The sequence below is a fragment of the Astatotilapia calliptera genome, chromosome 16 (genome assembly GCF_964374335.1).
Source record: "Astatotilapia calliptera chromosome 16, fAstCal68.1, whole genome shotgun sequence".
Classification (NCBI taxonomy): domain Eukaryota; kingdom Metazoa; phylum Chordata; class Actinopteri; order Cichliformes; family Cichlidae; genus Astatotilapia; species Astatotilapia calliptera.
In genome coordinates this window covers 736,677-750,855 of record NC_137437.1, presented here as the reverse complement: position 1 = coordinate 750,855, position 14,179 = coordinate 736,677, and the positions used below count along the sequence as shown (strand labels likewise).

Below are 14,179 nucleotides of genomic sequence, written 5' to 3'. Positions count from 1 at the left end.
CAGGTAACGAGTGGGGGACAGAAAAGCTTCTTACAGAAGACGTTACAGGTCTGTGAGAGCCAGAGATTTTCCTTGTTTGAGGTGACCAAATACTTATTTTCCACCCTGATTTACGAATAAATTCTTTACAAATCCTACCATGTGAATTCATGGATTTTTTTTTCACATTCTGTCTCTCACAGTTGAAGTGTACCTCTGGTGCGAATTACTGACCTCTGTCATCATTTTAAGTGGGGGAACTTGCACAATCGGTGGCTGACTAAATACTTTTTTGCCCCACTGTATTTCTTACCATGTCAAAACAGCATCCCAGTAAAGGAAAGCTTCAGCTCTCAAGGTTGCTCAGTGACAAACTCTTCCAAGTCTGAAACATATAATAGGTTGTTTGATAAAGTGGGAGACACAAACAGATGAAAAAGGTTTTTACTCCATATAGCTGAAAAGCATTTCTACCAGGATGAAACAAATAGTTGGGTAGCGCCACCACCTTTTCATTCTCCAAGACCACGACTCCCCAACAACAGACAGCAAGCCAGCCACCCTCTTGCTTCACTCAGTCGAATGCTGAAGAATTGACCTGGGATGAGACAATAGTTTATGCAAGGCATATCAACAACAGCTTTCTGGGTGTCCTTGTGCGGTTTTGCAAGGATCGAGTGGGAGCTACTGCTGATATCAAAGACATTTTAGTTTTCTAGTGAAAAGACACTAAAAAAGAAGAACTTTGTGCAGTACTTTTGGTATTTATATTTGTAATTGAGCTATATTAGACCTATTTCTTTTATTTTGTAACTTTGTAATATATTGTATTATTTAATTAGTTCAGTCTGTTACTGTTCTTTTTCTCTTGGAGCAACTGTAACAACATTATTTACTTCGGGATTAATAAAGTTTTCTGATTTTGATTCTGATTGAGAAGAGAACTGTTACTCCTTCACATCAAAAGGAAGCCGGTGAAATGGGTCAGACATCTGGATATGATGCTTCTTGGACACCTGGATGAGGTGTTTGGGGAATGTTTATCACAAGACCCTGCAGGGTCTTGTGATAAACATGTCATGTTGTGATAAACATGTCATCATGACATGCTGGTGACATTATGTCTTTGGAGCCCAGAAAAAGAAGCATAGGTGGCTGGACAGGAGGCATAGGCATCCCTTCTTAGACTCGTGCGCCTGAAATCCAGGAGAAACAGCAGGAAATGAAATGATGTATCGGTGGAATGGGTGTGTTTTTATTTTTGTCAAGCTGTGAAACATAAGTAAATCTCAGGACGTGCATTTCCAGTGAAAGCGTTAGAGAATATCACACAAGAGATTTTCTGTGGTGGATGGAGAAAAGGAGTAGGAGGAGTAAGGTAAGTCACATTACACGGATAGCTTTAGTCAGAAAGGTGCCAGTGTTCAGCAGCTTTCATTTTCTTTTCCCTTTCTGCTCATGGAGAACGTGTATGGACAACAATTCTGCTTTCCACAGCTCCTCAACACCTCCTGTAGGAAGCCGCTGCAACATCACAATCAGACCATTTTTCTCTACATTCTGCTTTGCTGCATCTCTCTGCTCACAGTGACTCTCAACGTCCTGGTCATCATCTCTATCTACCACTTCAGGTGTTAAAGTAAACTTTACTGTGATATATTGTGTTTGACTTCAGCATACTTGGATTAGCTACAGAGTACTCTTCACATTTGGCCTTTACTAAACTGTAATAGCTCTCTTTTAGAAAGGAACAGCTGATGTGATAAATGTTTGTACTATTTAACTGAAATGATTTTATATTCTGACCTCCTCCTCTCAGAATGATGTGGAAACGAGAGGTTTGCCCTACTTTGTTGCACTGGATTGTTTATTGTATGTTGTTTTACTTTCAGAACTGGTGCATTACTGTAGCCTTCCACCTGCTGCAGGTTTATTAATATTATGTTACAGAAACTTAGGTGTTATATTTGACAGTTCGATGTCTCTTGAGAAACACTCTAAACAACTTGTCCGGAACTGTTTTTATCATCTAAGAAACATTTCTAAACTCAGGCTACTGGTGTCAAAGGCAGAACTTGAGATGATTATTCATGCTTTTATCTCTTCTCGTTTGGATTATTGTAAAGGTCTTTTTACGTGTCTTAACAAATCAGCTCTGGATCGCCTTCAGTCTGTACAGAATGCAGCGGCAAGACTTTTAACTGGTACAAACAAGAGGTCACACATTACTCCAGTTTTGGCTTCTCTTCATTGGTTGCCTGTAAATTTTAGGGTTCATTTTAAAATTTTAGTTGTAACTTTTAGAGCTCTGCATGGTGAAGCTCCCCAGTATATCTCTGACCTGTTGAAACCTCATGCTTCATCCCGAGCACTTAGGTCTTCAGGTCAGAGGCTACTGGTGGTCCCACGTACTAGATTTAAAACACGTGGGGATCGGGCTTTTCAGGCACTGGCACCTAGGCTGTGGAACTCTCTGCCGTTGTCTTTACGCTGTCTAGACTCTACTGACTCCTTTAAAAAGCAGCTGAAGACATTTTTATACAAACGGGCTTTTAATTAATTTTAACTTGTATGTCTGATCTTACTGTAAAGCACTTTGTGATTTTTATCTGTGAAATGTGCTATATAAATAAATTTTACTTTTACTTTACTTTACTTACTTTACATCTTTCTTTCTGTTTTTTTCTTCTCAGGCAGCTTCACAACCAAACCAACCTCTTCCTCCTCTCTCTCGCTGTCTCAGACCTCCTTGTTGGCCTCCTGCTGATGCCGCCTCGAATCCTCCTTTTAGGGGGCTGCTGGTTTTTGGGCACCTTCATGTGTGGACTGTTTTACTATGCCTCTTTTGTTCTCACATCTGCCTCAGTAGGAAACATGGTGCTTATTTCATTTGACCGGTATGTAGCTATTTGTGACCCCTTGTCCTACCCCACCACAGTTACTGAGAGAAAAGTCCAAATCAGTGTCTGTCTGTGTTGGGCCTGTTCACTGCTGTATAACGGCACAATACTAAACAACTTTCTGAAGCAGCCAGACAGGTATAATTCTTGTGACGGGGAATGCATAGTTGTAATTAATTTCATAACTGGTGCTTTTGATGTCGTAGCTACCTTCATCGGCCCCACTGCTGTGATCATATTTCTGTACATGAGAGTATTTCTGGTGGCTGTGTCTCAGGCTCAGGCTATGAGATCTCATGTTGCCTTTGTTACTTCAAAGGGTTCAGTTCACGTTGCCATTAAGAAGTCTGAGAGAAAAGCAGCTACAACTATTGGTGTTGTTGTGGCTGTGTTTCTGATGTGTTTCTGTCCTTACTTTTATCCCTCTCTCGCAGGGCAGGACACATCAACCAGTGTGGAATTTTCAGTTTTTGGGGTCTAGTTACTTTATTGTAATTCCTGTCTAAATCCACTTATCTATGCGTTTTTCTATCCCTGGTTTAGGAAGACTGTTAAACTGATAGTTACATTGCAGATTTTGCAGCCTGACTCTTGTGATGCCAACATACTGTAGAATTAAAATCCTATCACTCCTCAGTTAGTCAAATACACTGTAAAGGTCAAAATGTGAAAAAATAAGTTGATATCTGACATCTTCTTCAGCTGTTAATGAAAAATTGCATCAATTATTTGTAATAATGTATCAATATTGATTATTACCAGCTGTAATAAACAATATTAATCAAGAATTGATCAAGATCCTTTAACTTCTTCATGAAAAATGCACATGCATACTCCAGAGTCACTATGAAGACTTGTGTCTCATCTTCATTCACTCCACTCTCGTCAAAGAACCTTTTTATTTTGTAGATGGTTCCTTAGCTATTACAAATGGTTCTTTAAAGAACAAAAGGTTCTTCATCCTTAGCTGTCTAAGTTGGTGGTGTAAATGGCATAAATATTTACTCACTATAACGAGGCTGTGAATTCTACTGTGTGTTTTGTTTGTGTGCATGTGTGTGCGAGGGGGGAGGGCGGGTTACCTGGTGATTACCCTTTAAGAGCAGATGGTAGGAAACTGAATATTCAAATAAAGTTAGAAATACTTGCTTAAAAATATATTGGTGGCAGGGGTGGAGGCCAAAGCCTGAAGACCCCCCCCCACACACACACACACACACCTAACCCAGCAAACCCATTGATCACAAATAATGTGGTAATAGAATATGAAATTTATTATAAAGATGTTTATGAATATGGTGAGTTAACAAACAGTAGAAACAATACACACATTCAAACACTGTACTTTAGTTTTAAGTTTTAATAAAGTATTACTATTTTCTGCTTCAAGGCATTACTTTTGAGATTATTATATATCTTAGAAAATATAGCATAATGATAATACTAGTTATTGTAAACTTTACAAACCACCCAGCAGTATGTAAAGTCAAATTATAAAATACAAGTAAATAACAATTGCACAACAGAATGTCAATGAGTTATGACAAAGCGCACTGCTTAGGTAAAGGATCTGAGCACTTGTTCATCACTGAGCAATTTGTTAATATGTGTTTTTAACCCAAATGACAGGGAGAGAGAGAGACGTCAGAACACGTCGTACTATGGCAACCTCCCGGGAGGGACGGAGGGGGTCAGTCGTTGGGATGCGCAGGCAGATCGTGCGAACACTAGTGATGTGTGATACCACTGATTTCCTTTCCGATCCGATACCAAGTAATATCCAGGGTGGTATCGACGATACTGATCCGATACTTTGTACAAAAACTTATTTTATTTATTGTATCTCAAACTATACCATCATAATGATTACAGGACATCAGATTACTTGTTCTTATCACTTAATGATGCAGAGTTCATCATATAGAAATAAAAAACTGAAGTTGTTATTTGGACTATTTGCTATTTGAACACGTTGCCTGCCTGCAGCACTAAAGGACTCCATGAGAGACGTCTGTCTCGCCGTAGCAGCACCTGTCCCTGTCCTCCTCTTCAGTTCGTCTCAACATACGCTCGTTATATTCTGTGATATGATTTACTCTGAGGTGTTTGACGAGGTTAATGTTGCCACAACCATACATGCCAACCCTCCCGATTTTTCCGGGAGAATCCCGAATTTCTCCCAAGTTATTAGATTAGATTAAATTTAATTTTATTAACCCATTGGGAGGGGTCCGCTGGGGTTTTCACACAGCTGAGTAAACGTTAAACAGAAAACTGATTAAAGAAAGTGTGAGATGGTCGAGAGTTTACGCCAGCGCCCGGTTATATTTGAGATAGCAAGGAGCAGACGGCAGTTTCACTCCACCGAGGGAGCTCGTGACGTACTACCCGACTTTCTTTAGACCACGAAGGCCGGTCCTCAGGTGGAAGCGGCCTCTGAACTTGGACACCCCCGCTGTTTCCGGGCTGGCCAATAATAACGGTGACATTTAACGTATTTTATCCGATAAATAAACCCTGTAAAATATATTTATCCCCCCCAACAGCCCTTTTGAATGTCTCCCTAATTCTGAGGTAGAAACTGCAGACAGTCAGATTAACAGTATTTTGTCTCTATCTACCATTCTGCAATTCATCTCATGTAAACAATAACGTGGCGCACAGCTGACGTGAAAAAAGGCACATACCTGTGACGCTGCGTGATGAACTCTGTATTCCTCGTCCACACGTAAACGTAAAAAAGGAGTTTTAAAAAATCTCTGTTTTCGGTGATTCGAAACGCCGTTTACGTGGACGAAACAGCTGCGCGTTCAAAAATACCCGTGTAGGTGCGGACGCAGCGTAAAAGAGTTAGTAGTTTATTTTATTACTACCTGTAATTTTTTGCAGATTACTTGTATTTGCTTAATTGTTTACTAAATGTTTGAGGTGAGAAATAAACCGCAAACGAGCAAAATATGGGCGTGTGGTTGGAGGATGTGTTTGTGCGTGTGCGTGCACGCCGGGGGTGGGGGGGCAACATTTTTCCTGTAAAAAGTCTGGCAACCACTGCATTAAGCCAAGAAGAGGTCATTATACTAGCAGGAGGTATAAAAGCCGGACCAAAGTTCAGCACGTGGTTAAAGTTTGTAATCCAGCCGGGGTGTAAATATCACTCAGCAGCCAGTCGTAGAGCTGAAGCATCAACACATAAATCTACCCGGCTTAAATCACAAGAGCACCTCTGACCGAAAAGCTGTAGATTTTTCTTGTTTGCACAAATTAATATATATATATATATCTATCACCCTTATGATAAAACCCATGTCAGCCATTGGTTTATGGACTTTGTATTTTGAAGCCTCAACATTTGCTTTATCGCTATGTTGTTTTTTTGTGAGCCTTTTGGGACCACATTAGGATGAGGGATCAGAATCTGGAGTCGTGCACACTATTGTTTCATTTATTGTGTATCCATAAGATTTATACAGCAGATCCAAGTTGTGCCTTGAAAACAGGAAAGTCGTCTGCACAGAGGAGAACTTTAATAGCAGGCTTGTACAAAGTGAGGCTTTGTGCTCACATTTGCTGCAAACACTCGATTTACCCTGTTTTGATGCAGAATTCACTTGAAATCAGGCAAGAACTGGACTTATTTTTTATAATGTGTTCTTGTGAATTGATTGTGTATCGCATATGTTTGATTTGACTTTCTGCAAGACAACAGTTGTCCGCTGGCCAAAAAAGTTTTCCAAATACCTCCACGTGATCAAGCCTGGATTTAGAAAAGAATAGCAAAAAATCTGCACCTCCTGCTTCACATGCAATTTGTGTTTGTGTGTTCAGAGGCGGCGGCGAGAGGGGAGACCTCGGCACATCCAGCTGGAGAGCCTGACCAGGAGGAGTCGAACATTAACTCAGCTCTTCCAGGGCACCCTGCAGACTTGGCTGCTGGCGACAACGAGGGATGACGTGAACGCCAAACTGGAGTCCATCACAGGTCAACTGCAGGTATGCGAGTCAGACCTTCTGAGGAGGGTTTCACTTTTCTCTCTTCTTTATAATTGACTCTTTTTCTCTCTCTCTCAGCTCCTTGTCTCAGAGTGGGAGGGATTTGAAGCACAAAGGGAGGAACTTGTCGTTTGGTTGGCTGATATGGATGTCCGCCTGAGTGAGGTTGACCAGCTGACAGGAAACACCAGTGAAAAACCGAAACAACTGCAGGTGTGGGCTTGTTTTGATATGAGATATATTTGATATGATACATACGTCAGAGACATTATCCTAAACTGGTCTAACAAAGGACATGAAACTTACCTTACATAATGCTGAAGTTCATTGATAATTTTAATCAAAAACTTGTTGAAATATTTTTACTGAACATACAAGCATCTGCTGATGAAAATGTGTTGATTTAATGGTCTGTTATGAAGCTATTGCTATTTCTAATGTGTTTTATCACTTTCTGATGTTTTATTAATTAAACAATACATGTATTAATTGTTGCGTTATCTATAGATATAGTATTTATATATATTTATTTATAATATAGTAAAAATATTGAATTATTACTGTTTAAATGACTAATATGTGACATGTATTAGTAGTGATGTTGTGCTGAGGGTTAAAATGCCTTTTTGTCTTTTGGTAACTACGAAATGGCAATAAACCATTAATATATGTCTATGCTGTGCTCGTATTTATTTTACGAGCACAGCTCATAAAGAACCATTTTAAAAAAGGTTCTTTGAAAAAACATTAAAGGTGCCCCAAAGAACCACTTCTTGATGGCTCTTTGGGGCACCTTTAAAGGTTCTTCAAAGAACCATTGTTTGAAAGGTTCTTTGTGGCACCAAAAAAGGTTCTTCTATGGCATCAGTCTAAAGAACCACTTTTGGTTCCAGTTGGCACCTTTATTTTTCTGAGTGCAGAGTGTTTTTGTTTGTTTGTTTGCTTGTTTTTAACAGCAGTGACTGATGAGCCTTAAGGTATGAGATACAGCATGTGTGAGAACAGCAACTGTAATAAAGTGTCAAAAGAGCTAGAATGTGGTTGGGTCCGTCATTGGTACTGAAACCCAGGAGGCAGCATGGCGGAACCACGACCGGGCCAGCCAGCGGAGGTGTTAGCCTGAATGGTAGCTGAGCTAGCACCCACATGGGGGGAGTAGGCGGCGGTCTCTCGCTGACAGGCGGAACAGCTGCAGGACCGGTCCAAGCAGCTGATAGCGAGTTTGGCTTGGTCGGTTCTGTTCCTTGCCAACACTCCTGCCGGCCCCACCAGCGTCTTTTAACCACATGGGGGAGGGAGGAGACCCCCGCATCTTTCCGGAGGGACCTGTCCAGGCTGGGCCTGTGGTCAGCACATGAAGAGGAGGACCTGCTCTGCCTGAGTCGGAGGTCGCTGTGCCATCCTCACCAGAGGCCAGCACGCCATCTGGACCTCCCACAGTTCTGCCAGAGATCAGTGCCCTGTGTTGCCCCGCGCTAACCCCTCTAACCCCTTGCAGCCTGTGAACCCTGTCTCTGCCACGCGGTGGCCTCCGGTCCAGCTCCATGGGCGGCCCCCAGATCCCATTCATCCCTGCTAATGGTCCATGACCTGGGGATGCCGACGGTGGTGGCTGATTCCCTCTCCTGCTTGCGGGTCTCAGTTGGGCAATGTGGGTATGTGGCAGGCGTGGTTTGTGGTGCAGCTGCAGGGGAAACCGACACACTGGAGCACATCAGCAATCATGCCTCATCTGCTTAAAAAGAATGAACTCAGTCCTGAGCTGTTGTTGTTACGTATGTGTGGCTGACAGCTGGAGAGCTGCAGCCGAGTGTGAGAACAGCAACCGTAATAAAGTCAAAGTCAAATTTATTTATATAGCACATTTAAAAAAACAAATGTTGACAAAGGTGCTGTACATTTAAGATAATCAAAAGAGAGAAAAACATAGGAAGACATGATAAAAAATTAAACAAAAGAAGCATGAAATGAGAAGATTTGAGTAAGAAATGAGACAAATGAAATGTCTGTGAAGGTTCTCAGTCATCCAGGTCATTGTAGTCTAAGGATTGTGAGATTGTGATATTATCTAATGCCTGTCATGGTCCTGGGCCATGTGGGCCCAGTATTCTTAGTTCCTTGTATTTTTGTATTTCGTTCCTTATTTAGGCCATGTTTTCTGAGTTGCCCTGTTGTGTTGTTCCCTAAGTGTTTTCCCTTCATGGCTTTTACCCCCTGTGTGCCCCTCTGTGTATCTGTGAGCCCTCGTCTCTCCTTATGTTTTATTCCATGTTTCCCCTGCCCTTTATGTCTAAGTTCTCCCCGTGCTCTCTCTCCCCCCTGTGTGCCCTCTATGTATTTATGAGCCCTCGTCTCCCTTTGTGGTTGTTTCATGTTTCCCCAGCCCGTTATGTCTGTGTTTTCCCCGTGCTCTCTCTCCTCCTGTCTGAACCTCTGTGCCTGTACATGTCATGTTCAGTTCACCCCGCCCTGTCTCGTTATGATTATCAGTATCACCTGTGTTCCCCGTGTGTGCCCACTTTCCTCGTTTACCCTCTGTGTATTTCTGTCTGAGTCTCCCTCTGTTCGGCGTCGCGTTCTCCCTCATGCCGTGTGTGGTTCTCCCCGTGTCTTCCGGTATATGTTACTTTAGCTTTTCCCAGTTTAGTGTAGTTTTGCATTGCTTTTGTATCATCGTTATTGTTTATCACCTGTCAGCAATAAAGCTGCATTTTGAGTTTATCCCCTGTGTCTGTGAGTTTGCAATTTGGGTCCTCATCCTGCCTGCCACACGGCCGAATCATGACAATGCCATGTTATACCCCTGATTAATGATTGTGAAATTATTATGTAGTTTTAGTTTGCATTATTCTCCTGAATTAGAAGAAGGTGATAACTATTACATTTGTTAAACTGATTTGTATTACATTAGACTGCTGATTTATTGTGAATGAATGATATTGTTTATGATGCATTATACTGCTGAGTTATAAGAAATACTGTTTTCAGAGAGTCAGGACCTTGTTTTCTGATAATAGAGGAGACAGAGAGCTTCTGTCTGGTAAAAGGTCAGAAGCGTCAACGGGCGGGGTGAGGCCGAGTGCATTTTGAGGTCGAGACACACGAGACGCAAACAGTAGTTAGACTCATGTTTAGGTAAGAGTTCAAATAATAGTTTGCAAAAGCTTGTAGCTGCAAAATGATGTCTGCATAAGGGACAGTTTGCTCCAGGAGATAAGCGAGAGTTGGAAGATTAATAGGAAGCACCTGGCCTCGAGACGGAGAAGATGTCCTTTTAAATGTGTCAAAAGTTGTCAACAGAACATCTGTGCTTTTGAAACTTATGCATGTAATGTATCTGCTTTGACGCATGAGGGGGCGTCATAAAAGTAAACCCTGATGGTATAAAAACAACTGCTTGTGTATCATTGGGCGGCGATCGATGCTGTCGGTGTGCAGTGTTCATCTCCCCACGCGTGTGTTCATTAAATCATCGTTTGACTTAACTCTCCTGGACCATTGTTGTTTTTGTGCTCACCCTCAATATTTGAACTCGTAACAGGACAAATAAAAGTAATACAAACTCATTCTGATTTAAAAGCCCAGGAATAAAAATGGGTTTTCAAACAGGTTTTGAAAGTGTCTGATGTTGGGGAGGATTTGTAATCAAGTGTTGAAAGTGCCAGAATGTGGTTGGGTCCATCATTCTTGCCACAGACAAGGTGTATTACAAGCGAGTGGACTGCCCCAAGTGGAAGGGAGTTGTTACTGGTCAAGACGGAGCAGTAGTGTTCGTCAGACATGGAGGTAAGTGACGGACAAGGTAAGCGACTCATGTTGTAACTGACGTCAGACCCTGGAGATTTTGGTGGAAAATTAAAACAAATGGTAGTTTAGATTTGAACAAATTCATTTAAGCTTCAGCATTACCAAATACACTTATCAATTGTCTTATAACTAACAATATTTGTCTAAATCATCTCCAACACCCTGGAGAACAACGGGGAGAGTTTAGAGGCTCTCCAAGATTACATTGATCAGTGCTTCCAGGATCTCGTGATGCCAGCCGGCAAAGATATTGCCGACATACTGGAGTCAATCGACCAACGATTGTCCAGTTTCGACGCAAGGCTGTCCTTGGTGGAGATTCTTCACCGGGAATTTAAATGCTTGCGAGAATCCCTGGAGTTCAGCCAGCAGCAGGTGGAAACGCTTGCTGCTGAAAATGCCACGCTAAGGGAGTCGGTGAAATGTCTCACAGATAATGTTACCCAGCTCAATAGAGAAAATAAAAAAATAAAAGAAGCAGTTATTGATCTACAAGCTCGTAGCATGCGTGATAATCTTGTATTTTCTGGTATTCCAGAAGCCGATGGAGAGGACGCGGAGACCACGGTAAAAAGCGTCATCAAAACCCACCTGAAGCTGCCGGAGGACACTGTGAAGAACATCGTCTTCGATCGGGTACATCGCCTCGGCCCCATTCAGGCTACGGCCGGGAGACCACGTCCTATCGTGGTCAAATTCGGCCACTTCAAACAAAAGCAACATGTGAAAAGCCGCGGAAGGGAATTAGAAGGAACGGACTTCAGCGTGAACGACCAGTTCCCCAAAGAGATCTTGGAACGACGCAGGGTCCTCTTCCCAATCCGACGCGGCTTCATCCAGAAGGGCTCCCGCGCTGTCATCGCTGTGGACCGGCTGTACGTGGACGGACAGCTCCACCGCGACCCCAACATCACTCCGTGGCTGTATTAACCTCACACCAGATAAGAATCAGCTGCACCCTTTCCCTATCCACTCACACTAACTTGCATTAACATCTGTTTAACTTACCAGTATCAAATCGCATCTTAAAGTGTGATTTCATAGCAGAATTAAAACCGTCACTCTCCGTCAGTGATTTAATTGGAATGTTTACGTTTTGGTTTTTTTTCTTCTCGTTTTTTTTCTCTCTCTCTTTTCCCCCTCTTGGTTTTATGCTGCTCACCCCTGTCCTTGGTTTCTTTCTTTTTTATTTTCTTTCACTGCTTCGATCACCTGCTTCCAGACTCATCCACAAACAACATCCTTTATTTCGACATTATACGCACAACACGATCACGCACAATCATGCGCTCAACGGCAGCACATTTACATCAGTCAGACAGCGCACACAGTCATATAAGATACACACACACTTAAGCCAAGCCTACTCATATTAGTAACTATGCAAACACATAGTCAGACTCAGGGAGCATCTCGCCACACATTTTTTCTCTCTCTCCTTCTCTTTATTTATGAACAAGTGACGTATTCTCTCCACCTGTCTAAGCAACGCACACAGCATACATCCCTAGTTATACACAAACATCTATGGGTGCACTGAGGTTCATTACATGGAATATAAATGGAGCTGGCTCCAGAGAAAAGAGGTTAAAAATATTTAACCAACTCAAAAAACTGGAGGCAGATGTGGCCACTTTCATGAGTAAATCATATAAGGATACATGATTTACTCATGAAAGTGGCCACTTTCGCATTACTTTCATACATTGTTTTAGTAAGTATCCAAAACATACAAGTTTCATTATATAATTTTTCAAGGGATCTTATATCTGTTTTCACTCTTGTATGCTTTTCATACAAGTTTCACAAAAGACAGATACAAACTTTATAAGATTTATATATATCTTTTCCATATGGGTATACTTGATAAAAAGCTATGTATTGCAAGTGTATATGGTCCAAATGTTGATGATCCCTCATTCTTTCACGGTTTTTTCAGTGCACTCTCTGAACACTTAGATGGCACACTTGTTCTTGGAGGCGACCTCAACCTTGGACTAAATGAAGACATGGATAGGCTCAATACAGCGGGAACTCAGCGTAATTGGCAGTCCACAAATATAATCAAACAGTATATGAGCGACTTTGGTCTTTGCGATGCATGGCGCTCCCTTCACCCCACCAGTAAGGAATATACTTTTTTCTCACATGTTCATCACTCTTACTCTCGTCTGGATTATTTTTTGGTCAGCAGCTCACTGCTGAGCGACATTTCAGACACTGAGATTCACCCTATAGCTGTCAGCGATCATGGTCCTGTATCTTTAACACTAATGCACAAGAATAATACTACGCCAAGAAAAAACTGGAGATTTAATACATCACTACTTAAAGATGAAGACTTTATTAAATATTTAAAAAAAGAGTGGACTTCATATTTAGACTATAATGACACTCCCGGAACATCAGCTTCTGTTCTATGGGAAGCAGAGATGGGCAGTAACCGGTAAAGCGTTACCGTAATCTGATTACTTTTTTCAAGTAACGAGTAAAGTAAGGGATTACTATTGCAAAAACGGTAATTAGATTACCGTTACTTTCCCGTAGGAACGCTGCGTTACTGCGTTACTAAAACCGTGATTTTTTTTGCGAGAATGTCTCACGACAGTGACGTAAGCGAGTGCGCCGTTAATAACAACAATGGATCATATATCGAGGGGAGAGAGTATGAGCGTGCAGCGTTTAAAGCGTGGAAGTACTGACCTTACTTTGAGTTTGATTCCATAAAAAGTGACAAAAACATTCGTGTCCACTGTGCGTGGGAAGAAAACTTCTTTTTACAGCGAAAAAAACCCTAAACTTCCAAGCAAGCACCGAGTAGCTACGACGTAATGGGAAACTCACAGAGAAACTCACGGATTCTTCAACTGACTGCTGCACACCTGCACCAGGGTAAACCTCCGCCTACCCCACTCCTGCTTTACAGGTGAAAATAGAGCAACAGGACCGCTGAGTCTTTGACTTTATTTATTTTCTGCTGTGTTTTACTTGCATCTATTTGAAAGACTGAGTGTAAACACACCAAAAAAAATTTATTTTATGTGCTGCAATGTGCAGAAAATAGGTTTAAATGTTAAACTAATTTATTCAAGTCAGAGAATGTTGCATATAATTTTATTTTTGCTTGATGCATAAAGTTAAAAGATTAAAACTGATAAAACAAGTTAAAAAAAGATACTTTTCCATTTGATTACATTTTGTATGATGGATTATGCAGAAAAAGTAGAATTGGGCTGAAAGATCTATCGCTTTATCACCTATTCAGGTTGTAAATCGTGTTTTTAAAAAGTAACTAAGTAATTAATTACTTTTGAAAATAAGTAATCAGTAAAGTAACGGGATTACTAAAAACTCCCTGAAAAGCCTTCAGCTAATCCAAAATGCTGCAGCAAGAGTCCTGACAGGGACTAGAAAGAGAGAACAGATTTCTCCTGTTTTGGCTTCCCTTCATTGGCTTCCTGTTAAATCCAGGATTCAAAATCCTGCTCCTCACATACAAGGTC

General features: G+C 41.5%; 1 long non-coding RNA gene and 1 pseudogene across 1 annotated transcript in view; one reads left to right on the top strand and one right to left on the bottom strand.

Moving 5' to 3' along the window:
* LOC145421025 (uncharacterized) overlaps positions 1–14,179 on the bottom strand; it is a 353,506-nt gene that overhangs the window by 16,805 nt on the left and 322,522 nt on the right. The gene's annotated exons all lie outside the window — the stretch shown is intronic.
* LOC113008028 (trace amine-associated receptor 13c-like) lies at positions 1,438–3,561 on the top strand (annotated as a pseudogene).